General features: G+C 42.4%; 1 protein-coding gene across 1 annotated transcript in view; it reads right to left on the reverse strand.

Annotated features, from left to right (window-relative positions):
- Positions 1-16,727, reverse strand: part of FAM168A (family with sequence similarity 168 member A) — a 370,456-nt gene that overhangs the window by 271,817 nt on the left and 81,912 nt on the right. The gene's annotated exons all lie outside the window — the stretch shown is intronic.

The following is a 16,727-nucleotide window of genomic DNA, read 5'->3' on the forward strand; positions in this document are numbered from 1 at the left end:
ACGGCAAGCATTTAGAAGTTTTGATAACCTGGACTCCGTCAGGTAAATTTTAATTTCTACAGAATCTATAAGAGTCCCTAAGAAGGAGAGTCTTGTGAGTGGGGATAGAGAACTCTTTTCCTCGTTCACTTTCCACCCGTGCGACCTCAGAAATGCCAGAACTATCTCTGTATGAGACTTGGCAATTTGGAAGCTAGACGCCTGTATCAGGATGTCGTCTAGATACGGAGCCACCGCTATGCCTCGCGGTCTTAGAACCGCCAGAAGTGAGCCCAGAACCTTTGTAAACATTCTCGGGGCTGTAGCCAACCCGAAGGGAAGAGCTACAAATTGGTAATGCCTGTCTAGAAAGGCAAACCTTAGAAACCGATGATGGTCTTTGTGAATCGGTATGTGAAGGTAGGCATCCTTTAGGTCCACTGTGGTCATGTACTGACCCTCTTGGATCATGGGTAGGATGATCCGAATAGTTTCCATTTTGAAAGATGGAACTCTGAGGAATTTGTTTAAGATCTTTAGATCCAAAATTGGTCTGAAGGTTCCCTCTTTTTTGGGAACCACAAACAGATTTGAATAAAAACCCTGTCCTTGTTCCGTCTGCGGAACTGGATGGATCACTCCCATAATTAGGAGGTCTTGCACACAGCGTAGGAATGCCTCTTTCTTTATCTGATTTGCAGATAGCCTTGAAATATGAAATCTCCCTTGTGGAGGGGAAGCTTTGAAGTCCAGAAGATATCCCTGAGATATGATCTTGAACATCTCTTGCCCATGCCTGGGCGAAGAGAGAAAGTCTGCCCCCTACTAGATCCGTCGACGGATAGGGGGCCGTTCCTTCATGCTGTCTTAGACGCAGCAGCAGGCTTTCTGGCCTGCTTGCCTTTGTTCCAGGACTGGTTAGGTTTCCAGGCCTGCTTAGATTGAGCAAAAGTTCCCTCTTGCTTTGAAGCGGAGGAAGTTGATGCTGCACCCGCCTTGAAATTTCGAAAGGCACGAAAATTAGACTGTTTGGCCTTTGCTTTGGCCCTGTCCTGAGGAAGGGTATGACCCTTACCTCCAGTAATGTCAGCAATAATTTCCTTCAAACCAGGCCCGAATAAGGTCTGCCCCTTGAAAGGAATGTTGAGTAATTTAGACTTCAAAGTCACGTCAGCTGACCAGGATTTAAGCCATAGCGCCCTACGTGCCTGGATGGCGAATCCGGATTTCTTAGCCGTTAGTTTAGTCAAATGAACAATGGCATCAGAAACAAATGAGTTAGCTAGCTTAAGTGTTCTAAGCTTGTCAATAATTTCAGTCAATGGAGCTGTATGGATGGCCTCTTCCAGGGCCTCAAACCAGAATGCCGCCGCGGCCGTGACAGGCGCTATGCATGCAAGGGGCTGTAAAATAAAACCTTGTTGAATAAACATTTTCTTAAGGTAACCCTCCAATTTTTTATCCATTGGATCTGAAAAAGCACAACTGTCCTCAACCGGGATAGTGGTACGCTTTGCTAAAGTAGAAACTGCTCCCTCCACCTTAGGGACCGTCTGCCATAAGTCCCGTGTAGTGGCGTCTATTGGAAACATTTTTCTAAATATAGGAGGTGGGGAAAAAGGCACACCCGGTCTATCCCACTCCTTGCTAATAATTTCTGTAAGCCTTTTAGATATAGGAAAAACATCAGTACACACCGGCACCGCATAGTATTTATCCAGCCTACACAATTTCTCTGGTACTGCAACTGTGTTACAGTCATTCAGAGCAGCTAATACCTCCCCAAGCAATACACGGAGGTTCTCAAGCTTAAATTTAAAATTAGAAATCCCTGAATCAGAGACGTCACCCACAGACTGAAGCTCTCCGTCCTCATGATCTGCATATTGTGACGCAGTATAAGACATGGCCCTTACAGCATCTGCGCGCTCTGTATTTCTCTTAACCCCAGAGCAATCGCGCTTGCCTCTTAATTCAGGCAACCTGGATAATACCTCTGACAAGGTATTATTCATGATTGCAGCCATGTCCTGCAAGGTAATCGCTATGGGCGTCCCTGATGCAATTGGCGCCATATTAGCGTGCATCCCCTGAGCAGTAGGCGAAGGGTCTGACACGTGGGGAGAGTTAGTCGGCATAACTTCCCCCTCGTCAGAATCTTCTGGTGATATTTCTTTTATAGTTAATGACTGATCTTTACTGTTTAAGGTGAAATCAATACATTTAGTACACATTCTCCTATGTGGCTCCACCATGGCTTTCAAACATAATGAACAAGTTGTTTCCTCTGTGTCAGACATGTTTAAACAGACTAGCAATGAGACTAGCAAGCTTGGAAAACACTTTAAACAAGTTTACAAGCAATATAAAAAACGTTACTGCACCTTTAAGAAACACAAATTTTTGCCAAAATTTGAAATAACAGTGAAAAAAGGCAGTTACACTAACAAAATTTTTACAGTGTATGTAACAAGTTAGCAGAGCATTGCACCCACTTGCAAATGGATGATTAACCCCTTAATACCAAACACAGAATAATAACTGACAAAAACGTTTTTTTTTTTGTTTTTTTTAATAGTCACAACAACTGCCACAGCTCTACTGTGGCTTGTTACCTCCCTCAAAAACGACTTTGAAGCCTTTTGAGCCCTCCAGAGATATCCTGGATCATGCAGGAAGTAGCTGGATGTCTGTCTGTAATTTTTGATTGAAGAATAAACTAAGTATAAAACACCACACTCCTCTTACGACCTCCATCTTGGTTGAGGCTTGCAAGAGAATGACTGGATATGACAGTTAGGGGAGGAGCTATATAGCAGCTCTGCTGTGGGTGATCCTCTTGCAACTTCCTGTTGGGAAGGAGAATATCCCACAAGTAATGGATGATCCGTGGACTGGATACACTTAACAAGAGAAAATTTGGGTTCAGTGTCCCTTTAAGTCTCACAAGTGAGACTTTACCAATGTGTTTAACCACAGTGGGTGTTAGACACAGTTACTGAGGGTTAATTAATTAATTCATTAATTAAAGCAAGCAGTTTTTAGATTTTTTTATATCCCTTTAAAGGAGCAAGATAAGTAGCAACGACTTGAAAATGAAACGACTGGAAGTTTTCAGGCAAAATATTTGGCAGCACACAGGCGGCAGCAGCTGCTGGGGAGACAACTAAATTCTTGCAGCAAAGCTCAGCAGGAAATAAACACAACAGCAGAGTCCATATGCTCTGTTGTCAAGGGATGTTCATGCTGCAGCTTATTATATGCAACTTCCCACAGCAGTGCACAGTCTATCAGCGAACAATAGGCAGATTAGCGCAGAGAGGGTAACTAGACAAAGCAGAGGAGATTCCAATTAAATAAAAAATCATGTTATTTGTGGTAATGGCAGCACATTTTGTTAATTGGCACTATGTTATAGTAATGGCCATAGACGCACATAAAGGGCCCCATTTTTCAAGTGGCAAAAGCAGCTTTGAGGCCCCAACATTTCAGGCTCGCACAAATGAGCCCGAAATGCAAGTTAAAGTGATGGTAAATCCAATCGTTTTAAAAAAAAAAAACGCCAGGATTTACCATAAATAAAAAACAGAATTTATGTTTACCTGATAAATTACTTTCTCCAACGGTGTGTCCGGTCCACGGCGTCATCCTTACTTGTGGGATATTCTCTTCCCCAACAGGAAATGGCAAAGAGCCCAGCAAAGCTGGTCACATGATCCCTCCTAGGCTCCGCCTACCCCAGTCATTCGACCGACGTTAAGGAGGAATATTTGCATAGGAGAAACCATATGGTACCGTGGTGACTGTAGTTAAAGAAAATAAATTATCAGACCTGATTAAAAAAACCAGGGCGGGCCGTGGACCGGACACACCGTTGGAGAAAGTAATTTATCAGGTAAACATAAATTCTGTTTTCTCCAACATAGGTGTGTCCGGTCCACGGCGTCATCCTTACTTGTGGGAACCAATACCAAAGCTTTAGGACACGGATGAAGGGAGGGAGCAAATCAGGTCACCTAAATGGAAGGCACCACGGCTTGCAAAACCTTTCTCCCAAAAATAGCCTCAGAAGAAGCAAAAGTATCAAACTTGTAAAATTTGGTAAAAGTGTGCAGTGAAGACCAAGTCGCTGCCCTACATATCTGATCAACAGAAGCCTCGTTCTTGAAGGCCCATGTGGAAGCCACAGCCCTAGTGGAATGAGCCGTGATTCTTTCGGGAGGCTGCCGTCCGGCAGTCTCGTAAGCCAATCTGATGATGCTTTTAATCCAAAAAGAGAGAGAGGTAGAAGTTGCTTTTTGACCTCTCCTTTTACCGGAATAAACAACAAACAAGGAAGATGTTTGTCTAAAATCCTTTGTAGCATCTAAATAGAATTTTAGAGCGCGAACAACATCCAGATTGTGCAACAAACGTTCCTTCTTTGACACTGGTTTCGGACACAGAGAAGGTACGATAATCTCCTGGTTAATGTTTTTGTTAGAAACAACTTTTGGAAGAAAACCAGGTTTAGTACGTAAAACCACCTTATCTGCATGGAACACCAGATAAGGAGGAGAACACTGCAGAGCAGATAATTCTGAAACTCTTCTAGCAGAAGAAATCGCAACTAAAAACAAAACTTTCCAAGATAATAACTTAATATCAACGGAATGTAGGGGTTCAAACGGAACCCCCTGAAGAACTGAAAGAACTAAGTTGAGACTCCAAGGAGGAGTCAAAGGTTTGTAAACAGGCTTAATTCTAACCAGAGCCTGAACAAAGGCTTGAACATCTGGCACAGCTGCCAGCTTTTTGTGAAGTAACACAGACAAGGCAGAAATCTGTCCCTTCAGGGAACTAGCAGATAAACCTTTTTCCAATCCTTCTTGAAGGAAGGATAGAATCTTAGGAATCTTAACCTTGTCCCAAGGGAATCCTTTAGATTCACACCAACAGATATATTTTTTCCAAATTTTGTGGTAAATCTTTCTAGTTACAGGCTTTCTGGCCTGAACAAGAGTATCGATAACAGAATCTGAGAACCCTCGCTTCGATAAGATCAAGCGTTCAATCTCCAAGCAGTCAGCTGGAGTGAAACCAGATTCGGATGTTCGAACGGACCCTGAACAAGAAGGTCTCGTCTCAAAGGTAGCTTCCAAGGTGGAGCCGATGACATATTCACCAGATCTGCATACCAAGTCCTGCGTGGCCACGCAGGAGCTATCAAGATCACCGACGCCCTCTCCTGATTGATCCTGGCTACCAGCCTGGGGATGAGAGGAAATGGCGGGAACACATAAGCTAGTTTGAAGGTCCAAGGTGCCACTAGTGCATCCACTAGAGCCGCCTTGGGATCCCTGGATCTGGACCCGTAGCAAGGAACTTTGAAGTTCTGACGAGAGGCCATCAGATCCATGTCTGGAATGCCCCACAGCTGAGTGACTTGGGCAAAGATTTCCGGATGGAGTTCCCACTCCCCCGGATGCAATGTCTGACGACTCAGAAAATCCGCTTCCCAATTTTCCACTCCTGGGATGTGGATAGCAGACAGGTGGCAGGAGTGAGACTCCGCCCATAGAATGATTTTGGTCACTTCTTCCATCGCTAGGGAACTCCTTGTTCCCCCCTGATGGTTGATGTACGCAACAGTTGTCATGTTGTCTGATTGAAACCGTATGAACTTGGCCCTCGCTAGCTGAGGCCAAGCCTTGAGAGCATTGAATATCGCTCTCAGTTCCAGAATATTTATCGGTAGAAGAGATTCTTCCCGAGACCAAAGACCCTGAGCTTTCAGGGATCCCCAGACCGCGCCCCAGCCCATCAGACTGGCGTCGGTCGTGACGATGACCCACTCCGGTCTGCGGAATGTCATCCCTTGTGACAGGTTGTCCAGGGACAGCCACCAACGGAGTGAGTCTCTGGTCCTCTGATTTACTTGTATCTTCGGAGACAAGTCTGTATAGTCCCCATTCCACTGACTGAGCATGCACAGTTGTAATGGTCTTAGATGAATGCGCGCAAAAGGAACTATGTCCATTGCCGCTACCATCAAACCGATCACTTCCATGCACTGCGCTATGGAAGGAAGAGGAACGGAATGAAGTATCCGACAAGAGTCTAGAAGTTTTGTTTTTCTGGCCTCTGTCAGAAAAATCCTCATTTCTAAGGAGTCTATTATTGTTCCCAAGAAGGGAACCCTTGTTGACGGAGATAGAGAACTCTTTTCCACGTTCACTTTCCATCCGTGAGATCTGAGAAAGGCCAGGACAATGTCCGTGTGAGCCTTTGCTTGAGGAAGGGACGACGCTTGAATCAGAATGTCGTCCAAGTAAGGTACTACAGCAATGCCCCTTGGTCTTAGCACAGCTAGAAGGGACCCTAGTACCTTTGTGAAAATCCTTGGAGCAGTGGCTAATCCGAAAGGAAGCGCCACGAACTGGTAATGCTTGTCCAGGAATGCGAACCTTAGGAACCGATGATGTTCCTTGTGGATAGGAATATGTAGATACGCATCCTTTAAATCCACCGTGGTCATGAATTGACCTTCCTGGATGGAAGGAAGAATAGTTCGAATGGTTTCCATCTTGAACGATGGAACCTTGAGAAACTTGTTTAAGATCTTGAGATCTAAGATTGGTCTGAACGTTCCCTCTTTTTTGGGAACTATGAACAGATTGGAGTAGAACCCCATCCCTTGTTCTCTTAATGGAACAGGATGAATCACTCCCATTTTTAACAGGTCTTCTACACAATGTAAGAATGCCTGTCTTTTTATGTGGTCTGAAGACAACTGAGACCTGTGGAACCTCCCCCTTGGGGGAAGCCCCTTGAATTCCAGAAGATAACCTTGGGAGACTATTTCTAGCGCCCAAGGATCCAGAACATCTCTTGCCCAAGCCTGAGCGAAGAGAGAGAGTCTGCCCCCCACCAGATCCGGTCCCGGATCGGGGGCCAACATTTCATGCTGTCTTGGTAGCAGTGGCAGGTTTCTTGGCCTGCTTTCCCTTGTTCCAGCCTTGCATTGGTCTCCAAGCTGGCTTGGCTTGAGAAGTATTACCCTCTTGCTTAGAGGACGTAGCACTTTGGGCTGGTCCGTTTCTCCGAAAGGGACGAAAATTAGGTTTATTTTTTGCCTTGAAAGGCCGATCCTGAGGAAGGGCGTGGCCCTTACCCCCAGTGATATCAGAGATAATCTCTTTCAAGTCAGGGCCAAACAGCGTTTTCCCCTTGAAAGGAATGTTAAGTAGCTTGTTCTTGGAAGACGCATCAGCTGACCAAGATTTCAACCAAAGCGCTCTGCGCGCCACAATAGCAAACCCTGAATTCTTAGCCGCTAACCTAGCCAATTGCAAAGTGGCGTCTAGGGTGAAAGAATTAGCCAATTTGAGAGCATTGATTCTGTCCATAATCTCCTCATAAGGGGGAGAATCACTATCGACCGCCTTTATCAGCTCATCGAACCAGAAACATGCGGCTGTAGCTACAGGGACAATGCATGAAATAGGTTGTAGAAGGTAACCCTGCTGAACAAACATCTTTTTAAGTAAACCTTCTAATTTCTTATCCATAGGATCTTTAAAAGCACAACTATCCTCTATGGGTATAGTGGTGCGTTTGTTTAAAGTGGAAACCGCTCCCTCGACCTTGGGGACTGTCTGCCATAAGTCCTTTCTGGGGTCGACCATAGGAAACAATTTTTTAAATATGGGGGGAGGGACGAAAGGAATACCGGGCCTTTCCCATTCTTTATTAACAATGTCCGCCACCCGCTTGGGTATAGGAAAAGCTTCTGGGAGTCCCGGGACCTCTAGGAACTTGTCCATTTTACATAGTTTCTCTGGGATGACCAACTTGTCACAATCATCCAGAGTGGATAATACCTCCTTGAGCAGAATGCGGAGATGTTCCAATTTAAATTTAAACGTAATCACATCAGGTTCAGCTTGTTGAGAAATGTTCCCTGAATCAGTAATTTCTCCCTCAGACAAAACCTCCCTGGCCCCATCAGACTGGGTTAGGGGCCCTTCAGAACCATTATTATCAGCGTCGTCATGCTCTTCAGTATCTAAAACAGAGCAGTCACGCTTACGCTGGTAAGTGTTCATTTTGGCTAAAATGTTTTTGACAGAATTATCCATTACAGCCGTTAATTGTTGCATAGTAAGGAGTATTGGCGCGCTAGATGTACTAGGGGCCTCCTGAGTGGGCAAGACTCGTGTAGACGAAGGAGGGAATGATGCAGTACCATGCTTACTCCCCTCACTTGAGGAATCATCTTGGGCATCATTGTCATTGTCACATAAATCACATTTATTTAAATGAATAGGAATCCTGGCTTCCCCACATTCAGAACACAGTCTATCTGGTAGTTCAGACATGTTAAACAGGCATAAACTTGATAACAAAGTACAAAAAACGTTTTAAAATAAAACCGTTACTGTCACTTTAAATTTTAAACTGAACACACTTTATTACTGCAATTGCGAAAAAACATGAAGGAATTGTTCAAAATTCACCAAATTTTCACCACAGTGTCTTAAAGCCTTAAAAGTATTGCACACCAAATTTGGAAGCTTTAACCCTTAAAATAACGGAACCGGAGCAGTTTTTAACTTTAACCCCTTTACAGTCCCTGGTATCTGCTTTGCTGAGACCCAACCAAGCCCAAAGGGGAATACGATACCAAATGACGCCTTCAGAAAGTCTTTTCTAAGTATCAGAGCTCCTCTCACATGCGACTGCATGTCATGCCTCTCAAAAACAAGTGCGCAACACCGGCGCGAAAATGAGGCTCTGCCTATGATTTGGGAAAGCCCCTAAATAATAAGGAGTCTAAAACAGTGCCTGCCGATATTATTATATCAAAATACCCAGATAAAATGATTCCTCAAGGCTAAATATGTGTTAATAATGAATCGATTTAGCCCAGAAAAAGTCTACAGTCTTAATAAGCCCTTGTGAAGCCCTTATTTACGATCTTTATAAACATGGCTTACCGGATCCCATAGGGAAAATGACAGCTTCCAGCATTACATCGTCTTGTTAGAATGTGTCATACCTCAAGCAGCAAGAGACTGCTCACTGTTCCCCCAACTGAAGTTAATTGCTCTCAACAGTCCTGTGTGGAACAGCCATGGATTTTAGTGACGGTTGCTAAAATCATTTTCCTCATACAAACAGAAATCTTCATCTCTTTTCTGTTTCTGAGTAAATAGTACATACCAGCACTATTTTAAAATAACAAACTCTTGATTGAATAATAAAAACTACAGTTAAACACTAAAAAACTCTAAGCCATCTCCGTGGAGATGTTGCCTGTACAACGGCAAAGAGAATGACTGGGGTAGGCGGAGCCTAGGAGGGATCATGTGACCAGCTTTGCTGGGCTCTTTGCCATTTCCTGTTGGGGAAGAGAATATCCCACAAGTAAGGATGACGCCGTGGACCGGACACACCTATGTTGGAGAAATCCGCTTCCCAATTTTCCACTCCTGGGATGTGGATTGCAGACAAGTGGCAGGAGTGAGTCTCCGCCCATTGAATGATTTTGGTCACTTCTTCCATCGCCAGGGAACTCCTTGTTCCCCCCTGATGGTTGATGTACGCAACAGTCGTCATGTTGTCTGATTGAAACCGTATGAACTTGGCCTTTGCTAGCTGAGGCCAAGCCTTGAGAGCATTGAATATCGCTCTCAGTTCCAGAATATTTATCGGTAGAAGAGGTTCTTCCCGAGACCAAAGACCCTGAGCTTTCAGGGGTCCCCAGACCGCGCCCCAGCCCATCAGACTGGCGTCGGTCGTGACAATGACCCACTCTGGTCTGCGGAAGCTCATCCCCTGTGACAGGTTGTCCAGGGACAGCCACCAACGGAGTGAATCTCTGGTCCTCTGATTTACTTGTATCGTCGGAGACAAGTCTGTATAATCCCCATTCCACTGACTGAGCATGCACAGTTGTAATGGTCTTAGATGAATGCGCGCAAAAGGAACTATGTCCATTGCCGCTACCATCAAACCTATTACTTCCATGCACTGCGCTATGGAAGGAAGAGGAACGGAATGAAGTATTTGACAAGAGTTTAGAAGTTTTGTTTTTCTGGCCTCTGTCAGAAAAATCCTCATTTCTAAGGAGTCTATTATTGTTCCCAAGAAGGGAACCTTCGTTGACGGAGATAGAGAACTCTTTTCTACGTTCACTTTCCATCCGTGAGATCTGAGAAAGGCCAGGACAATGTCCGTGTGAGCCTTTGCTAGAGGAAGGGACGACGCTTGAATCAGAATGTCGTCCAAGTAAGGTACTACTGCAATGCCCCTTGGTCTTAGCACCGCTAGAAGGGACCCTAGTACCTTTGTGAAAATCCTTGGAGCAGTGGCTAATCCGAACGGAAGTGCCACGAACTGGTAATGCTTGTCCAGGAATGCGAACCTTAGGAACCGATGATGTTCCTTGTGGATAGGAATATGTAGATACGCATCCTTTAAATCCACCGTGGTCATGAATTGACCTTCCTGTGAACGTTCCCTCTTTTTTGGGAACTACGAACAGATTGGAGTAGAACCCCATCCCTTGTTCTCCTAATGGAACAGGATGAATCACTCCCATTTTTAACAGGTCTTCTACACAATGTAAGAATGCCTGTTTTTTTATGTGGTCTGAAGACAATTGAGACCTGTGGAACCTCCCCCTTGGGGGAAGCCCCTTGAATTCCAGAAGATAACCTTGGGAGACTATTTCTAGCGCCCAAGGATCCAGAACATCTCTTGCCCAAGCCTGAGCGAAGAGAGAGAGTCTGCCCCCCACCAGATCCGGTCCCGGATCGGGGGCCAACATCTCATGCTGTCTTGGTAGCAGTGGCAGGTTTCTTGGCCTGCTTTCCCTTGTTCCAGCCTTGCATTGGTCTCCAGGCTGGCTTGGCTTGAGAAGTATTACCCTCTTGCTTAGAGGACGTAGCACTTGGGGCTGGTCCGTTTCTACGAAAGGGACGAAAATTAGGTTTATTTTTGGCCTTGAAAGACCTATCCTGAGGAAGGGCGTGGCCCTTGCCCCCAGTGATATCAGAGATAATCTCTTTCAAGTCAGGGCCAAACAGCGTTTTCCCCTTGAAAGGAATGTTAAGCAATTTGTTCTTGGAAGACGCATCCGCTGACCAAGATTTCAACCAAAGCGCTCTGCGCGCCACAATAGCAAACCCAGAATTTTTCGCCGCTAACCTAGCCAATTGCAAAGTGGCGTCTAGGGTGAAAGAATTAGCCAATTTGAGAGCACGGATTCTGTCCATAATCTCCTCATAAGAAGGAGAATTACTAGTGATCGCCTTTTCTAGCTCATCGAACCAGAAACACGCGGCTGTAGTGACAGGGACAATGCATGAAATTGGTTGTAGAAGGTAACCTTGCTGAACAAACATCTTTTTAAGCAAACCTTCTAATTTTTTATCCATAGGATCTTTGAAAGCACAACTATCTTCTATGGGTATAGTGGTGCGTTTGTTTAGAGTAGAAACCGCCCCCTCGACCTTGGGGACTGTCTGCCATAAGTCCTTTCTGGGGTCGACCATAGGAAACAATTTTTTAAATATGGGGGGAGGGACGAAAGGTATACCGGGCCTTTCCCATTCTTTATTTACAATGTCCGCCACCCGCTTGGGTATAGGAAAAGCTTCGGGGGGCCCCGGGACCTCTAGGAACTTGTCCATTTTACATAGTTTCTCTGGGATGACCAAATTCTCACAATCATCCAGAGTGGATAACACCTCCTTAAGCAGAGCGCGGAGATGCTCCAACTTAAATTTAAATGTAATCACATCAGGTTCAGCTTGTTGAGAAATTTTCCCTGAATCTGAAATTTCTCCCTCAGACAAAACCTCCCTGGCCCCCTCAGACTGGTGTAGGGGCCCTTCAGAAACAATATCATCAGCGTCCTCATGCTCTTCAGTATTTTCTAAAACAGAGCAGTCGCGCTTTCGCTGATAAGTGGGCATTTTGGCTAAAATGTTTTTGATAGAATTATCCATTACAGCCGTTAATTGTTGCATAGTAAGGAGTATTGGCGCACTAGATGTACTAGGGGCCTCCTGTGTGGGCAAGACTGGTGTAGACGAAGGAGGGGATGATGCAGTACCATGCTTACTCCCCTCACTTGAGGAATCATCTTGGGCATCATTTTCTCTAAATTTTGTGTCACATAAATCACATCTATTTAAATGAGAAGGAACCTTGGCTTCCCCACATTCAGAACACAGTCTATCTGGCAGTTCAGACATGTTAAACAGGCATAAACTTGATAACAAAGTACAAAAAACGTTTTAAAATAAAACCGTTACTGTCACTTTAAATTTTAAACTGAACACACTTTATTACTGCAATTGCGAAAAAGTATGAAGGAATTGTTAAAAATTCACCAAAATTTCACCACAGTGTCTTAAAGCCTTAAAAGTATTGCACACCAAATTTGGAAGCTTTAACCCTTAAAATAACGGAACCGGAGCCGTTTTTATATTTAACCCCTTTACAGTCCCTGGTATCTGCTTTGCTGAGACCCAACCAAGCCCAAAGGGGAATACGATACCAAATGACGCCTTCAGAAAGTCTTTTCTATGTATCAGAGCTCCTCACACATGCATCTGCATGTCATGCTTCTCAAAAACAAGTGCGCAATACAGGCGCGAAAATGAGACTCTGCCTATGATTAGGGAAAGCCCCTAGAGAATAAGGTGTCCAATACAGTGCCTGCCGGTTATTTTACAAAATTCCCAAGATTAAAATAATTCCTCAAGGCTATGGAGTATAAAATATGTTTATATATAAATCGATTTAGCCCAGAAAATGTCTACAGTCTTAAAAAGCCCTTGTGAAGCCCTTATTTACTGTCTGTAATAAAAATGGCTTACCGGATCCCATAGGGAAAATGACAGCTTCCAGCATTACATCGTCTTGTTAGAATGTGTCATACCTCAAGCAGCAAAAGTCTGCTCACTGTTCCCCCAACTGAAGTTAATTCCTCTCAACAGTCCTGTGTGGAACAGCCATCGATTTTAGTAACGGTTGCTAAAATCATTTTCCTCTTACAAACAGAAATCTTCATCTCTTTTCTGTTTCAGAGTAAATAGTACATACCAGCACTATTTTAAAATAACAAACTCTTGATTGAAGAATAAAAACTACAGTTAAACACTAAAAAACTCTAAGCCATCTCCGTGGAGATGTTGCCTGTACAACGGCAAAGAGAATGACTGGGGTAGGCGGAGCCTAGGAGGGATCATGTGACCAGCTTTGCTGGGCTCTTTGCCATTTCCTGTTGGGGAAGAGAATATCCCACAAGTAAGGATGACGCCGTGGACCGGACACACCTATGTTGGAGAAATAAACTGTAGTTTCAGTCATCAGTTAATAAAAAATAAGAAAAAGTGCTAAACTCGCTCTTCTTCAATGAGGTGACGTTTCCACCTCTAAACCAATAGCCGTGTGCGTCATCTGACATCCTAGCACGGCTATTGGTTTAGAGGTGGAAACGTCAACGTCACCTCATTGGTAAAGAGCGATGTGTTGTGGGCGGTAGGAGGAGCTGAATTTAGCAATCTACTGCAGCACAGACAAGATGAGTTTAGAACCGTATTTTTAGTAAAAATAAAAACATAAATAGTTATGCTGTTTTGCTTGAACACCAATATATTTTTCATTGCATCATTCTTAAAGCCTGAAATTTACGATCACTTTAACACCTTGTTTGCTACAATTGCATTTTGATAGTCAAACTCCCTTATTTGGAGGACTTAAAGGGACAGTATACTGTAAAATAGTTTTTCCCTTAATGTGTTTACAATTGCTTTTTTTACCAACTGCAGAGTAAAAAATGTATGAAAATTAGCTTTTTAAGGTTAATTTCTGTATATTAAAGCTCTGATTTTGTGTTTTGAAGCCACAGCCTAATAAAATAGGTTGAACTTGTAGGTATAATCAGATCTCATTACTGTATCACATTGTGCACCTATACCTGCTTCTTTATCTTATATCTGTCCTTAAAACAATCACCAATACTTTGAGAGAACAATGGAAAATCAACATTTTATTACCTTATCTCTGCTTTATCACACTGGGAGTGTAATTTCTTCTGCTGGCTGTGTTTACAAAGCTTATCTATAGCTGGTACGCGCAGCCACAAACTTTCAGAATAGGTGGGGATAACACATGCTAAATTAACAATTTCAAATGCCAATATAAGGGTAAAGGAGCTACTTGTAAACAATGTAATACACTCCAGCAGGTAAAGTGGATCATTGGGAACAAATTAAAGGGGAGAAATTTTTTGAGTAAACTGTCCCTTTAATACAGGAGTAGACAATGCCTTTGTCATATATTGTCAGCCAATTATGAATGATAGACAGACACACAGTGATCTTCCCATGACCTATTTAATGGACACACCACCAGCTGATTTTGCTGACCATTCAGCTAAGCTAATATTTGTTTCTTGCACAAATTATCATTACATCAATTAATGTTAAATTATGCAATTAATTTGTGTTTTGGATAGCTCGAGCAGCATTTATAAATAACAGAAAATGTTATGAAATTGCAAATTAATAAACTGGCAACAATTTATATTAAAAATATATTGCTCCTAAATTTTTGGGCTGACCCCAAGAATTTGAACAAATTTGTCTATCTTTATAATATCCAATTCCATCAAAGATTCAGCTCTTATATACAAGGAGTATCTATAACATTTCACTCATTGATTCACTCAATTTTCTTTCATTATGTAACTTATATTCCTCTGCTTTGATATAATAATTTCAACGTCCTCAGAATAAAATGTAAGAAATTTGAGAACAAATTAAATCAGAAAACATAATTTATGCTTACCTGATAAATTTATTTCTCTTGTAGTGTATCCAGTCCACGGATCATCCATTACTTATGGGATATTCTCCTTCCCAACAGGAAGTTGCAAGAGGATCACCCACAGCAGAGCTGCTATATAGCTCCTCCCCTCACTGCCATATCCAGTCATTCTCTTGCAACTCTCAACTAAAATTGTGTTAATATTTTTTAAAAGGGATATTAAACCCATTTTTTTTTCTTTCATGATTCAGATAGAGCAGCAATTTTAAGCAACTTTCTAATTTACTCCTATTAGCAATTTTTCTTTGTTCTCTTGGTATCTTTATTTATATAAAGCAGGAATATAAAGCCTAGGAGCAAGCCCATTTTAGGTTCAGCACCATGGATAGCGCTTGCTTATTGGTGTCTACATTTAGCCACTAATAAGCAAGCATAACACAGGTTCTGAACCAATAATGGGCCAGCTCCTAAGCTTTACATTCCTGCTTTTTTTTAACTAGAGATAGCAAGAAAACGAAGACAATTGATAATAGGAGTTAAGAATGTTGCTTAAAATTGCTGCTCTATCTGAATCATAAAAGGAAACAAATGGGTTTAGTTTTCCTTTAAACACTAAATACATTTCATGCACATCCCTCTAATCATCGGTGCTGCCATTTTGTAATCTAGATTACACTGCAGGTATCTGAAGGTGAGTTGCTGCACATGTGCAAACACATCAGCACTGGAATGTAGTGAAAACTAGATTTCAACATGGCGGCCCCCATGACTATAGGGAGGCGGGGCATAACCTCAATACTAATCTTAAAAATGTATTTAGTGTTTAAAAGGATATGAAACACCAAAAAAAAAAAAAATGTCAGACAGAGATTATTCATTTTAATAAAGTTTCCAATTTACTTTTATAATCAAATTTGCTTTGTTTCTATGATATTCCAGGTACAGTACATAGCAGGAAATATCTAACATTTTTGCAAAACTGCAGCCATATAGTGCTCCAAAAATGGGCCGGCTCCAAAATTTATGTCCCTGCTTTTCAACAAAAGATACCAAGAGATGAAGAAAAATATGATAATAGAAGTAAATTCAAAAGTTGTTTAAAATCGCATGCTCCATCTGAATCATGAAAGGAAAATTTTGAGTTCCATCTCTCTTTAAAAATGTCCAATTAAGGTACACACAAAAAGTTACTTAAAGGGACATAATACTCATATGCTAAATCACTTGAAACTGATGCAGTATATAACTGTAAAAAGCTGACAGGAAAATATCACCTGAGCATCTCTATGTAAAAAAGGAAGATATTTTACCTCACAATTTCCTCAGCTCAGCAGAGTAAGTTCTGTGTAAAAAGATATACTCAGCTGCTCCCAGCTGCAGGTAAAAATAACAAAAAAATGAAGAAATGAACAGAAGCCAATCAGCATCAGGAGTGCTGAGGTCATGAACTCTTACTGTGATCTCATGAGATTTGACTTGACTCTCATGAGATTTCATTGTAAACTTCCTTTACCTGATTGGTGAAATAAGATGAGAGCGCACGATGCTCATCCCTTCAGCTGTCCTAGGACAGACATACTAATGTGCTGCTTAAAAATCCTTTACAATGGGAGGTGGCTACTGAGGAACTTTTGAGGTAAAATATCTTTCTTTTTTACATAGAGTTGTTCAGGAGATATTTTCTAGTCAGCTTTTTACAGCTATGCTGCATCACTTTCAAGTGTTTAAACATTTGAGTATTATGGCCCTTTAACAGCTGAATTATACCAGAATAAACAGCCCGATCTAAACAAGCAGACTGCAATTTTTAATCCGGATTATATCCAGAACTGTGTTGTGCTGTGTAAAAATAGTAGTAAGCGTAATGCTTGTAAACGAACAGAAGGCTAAATGTATCTAAGCAATCAACGCTGGTAACCTAT

Source organism: Bombina bombina, chromosome 3 (genome assembly GCF_027579735.1).
Source record: "Bombina bombina isolate aBomBom1 chromosome 3, aBomBom1.pri, whole genome shotgun sequence".
Lineage (NCBI taxonomy): Eukaryota > Metazoa > Chordata > Amphibia > Anura > Bombinatoridae > Bombina > Bombina bombina.